The following is a 7,601-nucleotide window of genomic DNA, read 5'->3' on the forward strand; positions in this document are numbered from 1 at the left end:
AGCTGACAATCACCGGGCCATCCGTCTGTTGTGCATGAACTTGTGATTGTATTAGGCCTGGACGCCGCAATTACGGAGATGCTTTAATCTATCCTATCCAATAGTTCCCGCGAGACGGTGTCGGAACTACGTACAGTTGAGAATGATAGGATGGAAAAATTGTTTCGAGATACGGCGTCATATATTTCGCAGGCGTGACTTCTCAGGAGCGACGAAAAATAAAACGCGGGAACACATGGCCTGCACCCGGCCGATCTTTAAACATGACTGGTAGTTGTTGTTTACATTATTATTTACGTTATTTTCGGCGGAGAGTGTACATACCTGGCACTATACGTGCATTGGTTCAGCTTGATGGTGCTTTGCACACTTCTTTTCCTTTGGCTAGTGAAGAAAACGCCTTTCGATTAGGGGTCACATGTTCTAAGATTCAGCTCGTCAAGGTAAAAGAACAGGAGCAAAATAAAAGTGTTTCTGCGCGTAGACATTCAGGAGGAAACTAGGTAAGAAAGTACACCGCTTATAATGAAATGCGCACACAGATGAGAATACATTTTCGTAGAATCCTCAAAAACGCCTTTGGACAAGTATGGTGACTTCCATGAATATATTACCGAAAAAGTTTTTTTAAAGATACCTAGTACGAATGTAGATCATAAGAGAGCAATATTTATTTTTCTTCTTTCGCCTGAACGTCCTCCTTTCCTAAGGAGCGGGGCGGTGGAGGTTGTGGTGAGTATTTTTAATTGGATTAGCCATTCTTAGGATACTTCACAAACTTTCCTGTGGCTATCTATCTATCTATCTATCTATCTATCTATCTATCTATCTATCTATCTATCTATCTATCTATCTATCTATCTATCTATCTATCTATCTATCTATCTATCTATCTATCTGTGTCTCTAATCGTTCTACGGCCAACTTGGCGGTCACTGCGTACGTAGTCCATGGTCTTGTGGGTCGCGCATCAGGCTACTGTGCTGAGAAAACAGTTCAAAACGAACTGTTGTGCCAAATTGGCTGTGTACAAGCTACTGTGTATGTGTCACTCTTCAATGAACCTCCTTTGACGTCAACTTGGATCACACATGGGTATCACCAGAACAACAACAAAAACAAACACTACCACGCACTGTAGTCTGCATCAGTTGGCAACTCGTCACAAAAGTTCGCCGCAGAACGGTTATATGATTCGTAAGAACCACTCTCTACCAAACCAAGATTGCTTCGCATTACGTAGATGTCAACTGGAGTTGACTGCTTGTCGTTTCGTGTCGCTTTTACTTATATTTGCATTCTATCCCCGAGTACTGCAAGCTTTTAGATTTTATCGCGATTTTCTTTTATCTTTAGTCTTCCTGTGAAGCACTGCGTGCATTGGGCATTGGTTCAAATCTATCCTGTCTGTTAGTCTTCCCCATGTATGTTGTAAGGGGCTTCAGAATGTATCTCACTTCATATATAAGTACCACTTTTGGGAAGATATTACCGGTACATTTTGCAAAGATAGACTAGCATGCAGCTAGCAACAGTCCTGCTCTTGCTCGTCTTACCATTCGTATTACAAATAATTCCAAATATATTGCCCTTTCCTGGCACTAGTAACGTGAAAGTGAATCACGAATGATTATTGAGATTGCTTGCCACGAACAGGTATCCGCAATTTGCACTTGTACGAAGTCGAGGAAACGTGTTAGAGGTGGTGAATACGTACACCCCTGTTATGTCCACATAAGCGCAACATTCATCGTCGCTGTCTTCATGCCCGTCGAGGCAGTTATCACCGTACCATCGTCATTGCCTTCATCCTGTCGTCATGCTGCCGTAAGGGTCGCTATTGTCCGTTTATCGTCTCGGGCCATTCACTGCAGTTATGGGCAGGAATTATGACTTGTCTTGTTGTAGTATTTACAACTTTGCTTTTTCGCTTGATAGAGTTACAGCAGTGTTCGTCTTGAGTATCAGAAGCGGTCTGCTGTGGTCTGCAGCTTAACCATTCTGTAAGCTTTGACCCACAGCGACGGTTGCTTCGGGCGAACTAGCGTTTCGATCTCGTCCCGGCACTTGACTCGAGGCGGCACCAATTTCACTAAAACGCTTTGCTATCTCCTTGGCCCCCTATGCTACTGTATTATACAACACCATTGCTTTACTCAGAACACCGTGGCCGTGTCCGAAAGCTGCTAGACAACGGGACGCGTACTACCATCGAAAGCAGAAAGGCGAAAGAGATGGAGAGAGAGAAAACGGCATACCCTCGTATTAATAATTCCACGGCGGACACGGCGGCCTCCCCTAATTACTCAGCACAACGTGATCCGAATAAGCCATGCAGGGTGTATGCTGCCGAGCTCGAAAAGCACGGCTTCAGCAGGTCTCGGGGCTGCTTCTTCATTATAACTGCTCCATTGGGTCCTCCCGCTCCCTCTACCAGCAACGATCCCTTCCCTTCACCCCAAGATCATGTTCTTTCTCTGGGCTACAGCAGCAAGGCGTCCTAACTGCGGCTTTTCCCGCGACCTTCGGCATTGTCTATTCTTCTCCTGCCGTGAGCCGAAAACATTGTGCCATGTTTGGAGTGGCAGAGGCAAACTCGGTAGCGTCCCAGTATGTGGCGGTGCCGTGCACTTCACCGGTGCAGTTTCGTGAGTTGCTTTGCTAAAATGCGCGCGCACTCCCACATTCTTGCTTCACTCCCAGAAGGAGGTGCTTTACTCGGCTCCTCGACTTCCTCGCAGCTTCTTTATGTTGTCATTGATGTACATAATTTTGGGGGGAAACAGAGCATGCAGGCCACGCGCGTACGCTGTCGTAAGTTGTTCTATATGCAGTTCACTTGTACAGCTTTCGACTTTGAAGCTGTCTCCCCTGGCTAAGCTTGGGAAAGTTATTCCTCAGGTATGGTGAATGTGGAGCTGCGACGTAATAGAAGCTTGCTGTAAAAAAATAGGAGAGCAACGAAGAGAAAGCAGACAATAGAAGTTTGCCAGCAAATATAATATATTAAGTCATCCTGGAAAGTTCTGTCACCCGTCATAGGCGTGAGTCCGAACCACGGTCGTCAGAACCAATTACGTATAGCAGTAAACTACTGGTGGTAACTAGAGCAACGGTTTTGCTTTGCTTATAACCATCGGCATTTTTGGTTAGAGAAAACAGTCTACAAATGGGTTGTTTTAAAGTCTAAATATGTTACCGGCTTAAACACTACTTTAAATTAGTGAAATATTCAGTACCTTCAATTGCTCTTTTTGGCACCGTAAAAAAAAAAAATAACTACCGCTAGAAACATTGTACTAAGCGACGGCTTGTAGAGAAGTGCAGGCGTTTTGATGAGAACTCGGTAGCAATAAAGAGAGAAAGCAAAGCAAGAAAAAGCAGGGGTTAACCAGAAACACTTCCGGATTGCTACCATTCACAGAGGACAGAGATTAGAAAAAAAATGACTTGCCATTCCGGCCCTGCTAGAATGGATGAACAGCGAAGCAATTGAAATCTACCACTGCAACAGCTGAGGGGGGATATGCAATGCGCGATTGCTTAATTCCTCCTCCGGCACATTATTCAGCCACCGGAGAATGTGGACAGGCGGACTTCCCTTGTGCGGGAATTCCACGGCAATACGACTAGCCGCAGCACGCCGCCGCTGGTCGAATTACCTTTTCTTTTCCCTTTACCGCTCCTCATATTCAAGCTGCTCCTCAGGGGTCCTACGTATGCGTTGCCTACCCATAGCGGTGCTGAAGCAACAATAAAATCAGGTGCTAGGCTGGTTATTTTATATATGAAAGACTAGTGACGGCCCACCCCCCTTCGCAAGCTGCGGTCGCCGCGGCAGCTTGTGCAACAGCAATGTTTACCCGGAAACGTATGCGGGGAGTGCTACATGCTTCGTATTGTTATCAGGAGCGCCTTATCATCAATTATGTGGAATAGATGTTTGTTTTTTGCTTGTTCTCTGTCGAAACTAATGCTGTGCTTTATGTTGCATGCATGACACAGAAGGATGTTGCACGTTTCGTTGGGACAACGCCGTGTAAAATCCTCATCAACTAGAGGCTAACGGTTTCGCTCTAAAGAAGAAAAAAAAATGAGAAGGTGAAAGAGAGTTAACTTGCACACTAGTAGATGAGGAGTATCTATAAACATCTTGTCAGGTCCATTGACTTTAGAAAAGTGATGAAAGTACGCATAGCTTTCAAGGTTGATGATGTGTCTGGCCAAACGTCTACAATATTTGCCTCTGTAAAGGGCTGACCATCGAAGTATTTGGGCGCCCTCTGAAGATGTTGGCGTTGGACGTCAAAGTGGTTGCTATGGTAGTGGAGGTGCTAGGTGGTCTCCTCAGAGTTACAATGCGCGCAAATAGGTGAGTCAGCGATCCCAATGAGGAAGGAATATAATTTTATGAAAGCTACACCCAGTCGTAGCCGGTACAGCTGTGTATATAGTGTAATACCGCGATTGGCTTGATGGCAATCACAGCTGCAATTATTTATCAAATATTGCAATAAAAAGCAGATGTGCATTATTCAAAGGTTAATTTTTGATGTCAGGTGATTCGCCTTGACGAAACATGTTTTTCTTTTTTTTTTTCTTGACAGTTCCTTCACCTTGCGGGATTTCGCCGAACTTATTTGCTTTACCCTTAGAATTGTGCAATAGGGAAGAAAAGTGCAACCTCATTCAACGAATGCATGTAACTTAGAGTAGAAAGTGTTGGGAGCTCAAATAATTATCAATAGATTGTATCATGGCACTTGTCGAAGCGAGGGCTTGAAGAAGCACCGGAAGTTGAAATCACATAAGAACCGGTGAAATACTGTAAACCATGTGGTGATAGTCACGTTCCGAGTACCACATTTTTAGGCTGAAACTGTTTCAGACAGTTAAGGTAACGAGCTCAAAGCTTGGTTTTACAAGGGCCCTCCCAGGCGCACACTCCAGAAGAAAAGCCAGGCGACAGGCCAGAGTCTCATTTGTTCTAAATTTTACCGGTTGAGTTTCCGGAGGTGGGTTTCGAAAGAACCACCTCCCGAACCGAAGTGAACCCCCTAAGCTCTGGACCACGGCTGCGGTACTTTTGGCATTTCATTTGTTCCAATGAACAGACTCAAAATTTCCGCACCTCCAACTACTTTCTTTATAATCGAATTCATGTCGTGGTTATGCTTTCAGCGGTGCAAGTCTGATCATGGGTATGCCTATTAAACACTATTCCGCATTCAAGAATATTTGTTCTGGCTGTGCCATTTTTATGTAGATATTACAAAATGTTCTTAGTACAGACGAGAAATAATCACATAGTACACTCGCAAGGGATCAGACGAGTACTTGCTAGAACGCTACTGCTCCAGATTACCTTCAGGGCACAGTTCTTCGTTTCTGGAAGTAGTGAAATGAAAATGAATTACAAAAAATCAACAATATTGCTTTCAGTGAGCATATGTCCACATGTTACTCTTGTTAAGATTCGAGAGAGCGTGTTGAAACTGCTGAAGAAATACGCCCCTGTTTTGTCTACATAAGCGTCACATTCATCTGCGTTTTCTTCATGCCCGTAAGGGTCCTTATTGCCGTACCACGATGTGGCAGTGCCCTGTGGCCGAATTCAAAAAGCTTTTTTTATTTTCAAGTGCTTTTTGTCATTGGTCAGTGGGCTTCGCTACTTATATATCTAACATCACGACTGGTTGGCATCTCCTCTTGCGGCCAGTTCTAGCGTAATTGCTTTTTTCTGAATACGGGTCTTGGTTTTCGTAATCGCCGATAGCACGGAATGTATTCACTCCAACTTCACCTATAACTTTCCTCGAGCTGTACCACTTCACGGAACGGTTGTACTGTGATAAGCGTAAATCAAGTGGGAATAAACAAGACCATCGTCGATAAGCTAGTCCTGTCAGTCGTATGCAACATGAATTTCACAGTTCAGACTACCGCGCTTTCTGTTCTTACTGTTCGGAGCGATGGGGAGAGCCCATTCGCTGCTGCACCTCTCGCCATGAAACTCTAATTATAGTGTCGTCATGTAACAGTCATTATCTTTTTGACGCTATGCATTATACTCACACCGGGGTGCGGAGGTAGTTTTCAGTCAGACACAATAGGGCCACTTTAGCGTGCCTACAGTCGCTGAAAGGTGTCTTAATCTATACAAAATAGAGGTCATGAGGAATGAAATAAGCAAGTTTCACGTTCAAAAGTGTTCTCGTTAGTTTTCTATAAAGAAATAAAACTCTCATTACATCGGAAAACAGGCTTTAGGTGAGGAGTGTGCAGCCGTGCACATTTACGGTAACTCCCGTTATTTCTATAAGAAGGAGCACGAAGCAGTATGTGCACAGCTCTGGGCACTACAACAGTGGAAGCGGGCGTCCATGCAAAGAGCCTTGCGGTGCTGTGTACGCATTACAGAGCGCTAAGTAAAGCACGAGGATATTGCTTATCGTTGTCATTGGCACTCCCATCAAAACGCTTACGCGCTTAGCTTATATGTTTTGTTTATACCCCTTTATCCTTTCACATTTAGCGCAGTTTCTCGCCATCCCAAGAGGAATGTCATCGAAGCGTCGTGCTCATAAACACCTATTAAACTAACCGAAAGCAAAACTCTCATTTTCTGCCATAAGGTCAAGTGCACGGACAAAAGTCAAGGACGCTAATGAACAGAAGAAACAGCAATGAATGAGACAAACAGAAGAGAAAAGCAAACGCAGAAAACAAATGGAGCCCGAAGTGTAACACCATTATTATATCTTTCTGTTTTTAAAGTGAAGCTGTATATGGCTAGTTTCCAGCGGATTGGTGTCCGTAGACCAAAAACCGTGGGTCGATCCCGAAGACTGTGCAATACCAGGCCTACGTGCGCGGAGCACTCCGCCAACTTGCAAAAATAATTATAATGTCTTGGCGCTAAATACAACCAGTATCAGATATTAAGCTGATAAGAACAGACACTCGGACCCACGTCGGCCATGTCTACGTTCGCACAATACGTGTACGCCATCCCGCCTATTCAAACTAGTACCTACAAATTTGAGTATCTTCTGTCTATTGACGTCATGCTCTACGTAGGCTTCTTTCCTCACTTCTGCTCTGACTTTGAATTGGTAGGCCGCTTGTTGTGTGGTCTGAAGAAGAACAGCGTGCCTACCAAGAACGACGGCGTTAACGGAAAAGGGAATGGGCATGGGTGCGGTGGAAGGAGGCCGCCGACGATGAGCGGGAAGAGGACGCCAAGTAAGCATGCTGCCCGTCAGTACCAGGAGGCGGAAAGAAATGCAAACTTTCCATATGGCCTCGATCCCGCTAACTTGGAACGTTTCACCGAAGCCACGGTCAACCACCACATACACAGCTTCGCTGGTCGATCATCCACCTTCGCAGAGTGGAATGGCACTGAATTTTCAGCTACCTTTCTTTTTTTGCGTTGTATTTAAGTTTGCCAGCGCGGCAGGCAAGAGCAAAATACACATTGTGAATAGGTTGCGTGAGAACATGCCCGTTTGCGTGTGAAGGCACGTGGCTATACCCCGATTGCGCTCTCGCATCCTACGTTTTCCAAGTCGCTCGCCGGTTCCCAGCAACCCGGAAAC

At 45.0% G+C, this 7,601-nt stretch overlaps 1 pseudogene; it reads right to left on the bottom strand.

Annotated features, from left to right (window-relative positions):
• Nucleotides 1-6,825: 6,825 nt before the first annotated feature.
• On the bottom strand, nucleotides 6,826-6,982 carry LOC119457139 (U2 spliceosomal RNA; annotated as a pseudogene).
• Nucleotides 6,983-7,601: the final 619 nt, after the last annotated feature.

The sequence above is a fragment of the Dermacentor silvarum genome, chromosome 6, assembly GCF_013339745.2.
Source record: "Dermacentor silvarum isolate Dsil-2018 chromosome 6, BIME_Dsil_1.4, whole genome shotgun sequence".
NCBI classification, from domain to species: Eukaryota; Metazoa; Arthropoda; class Arachnida; order Ixodida; family Ixodidae; genus Dermacentor; species Dermacentor silvarum.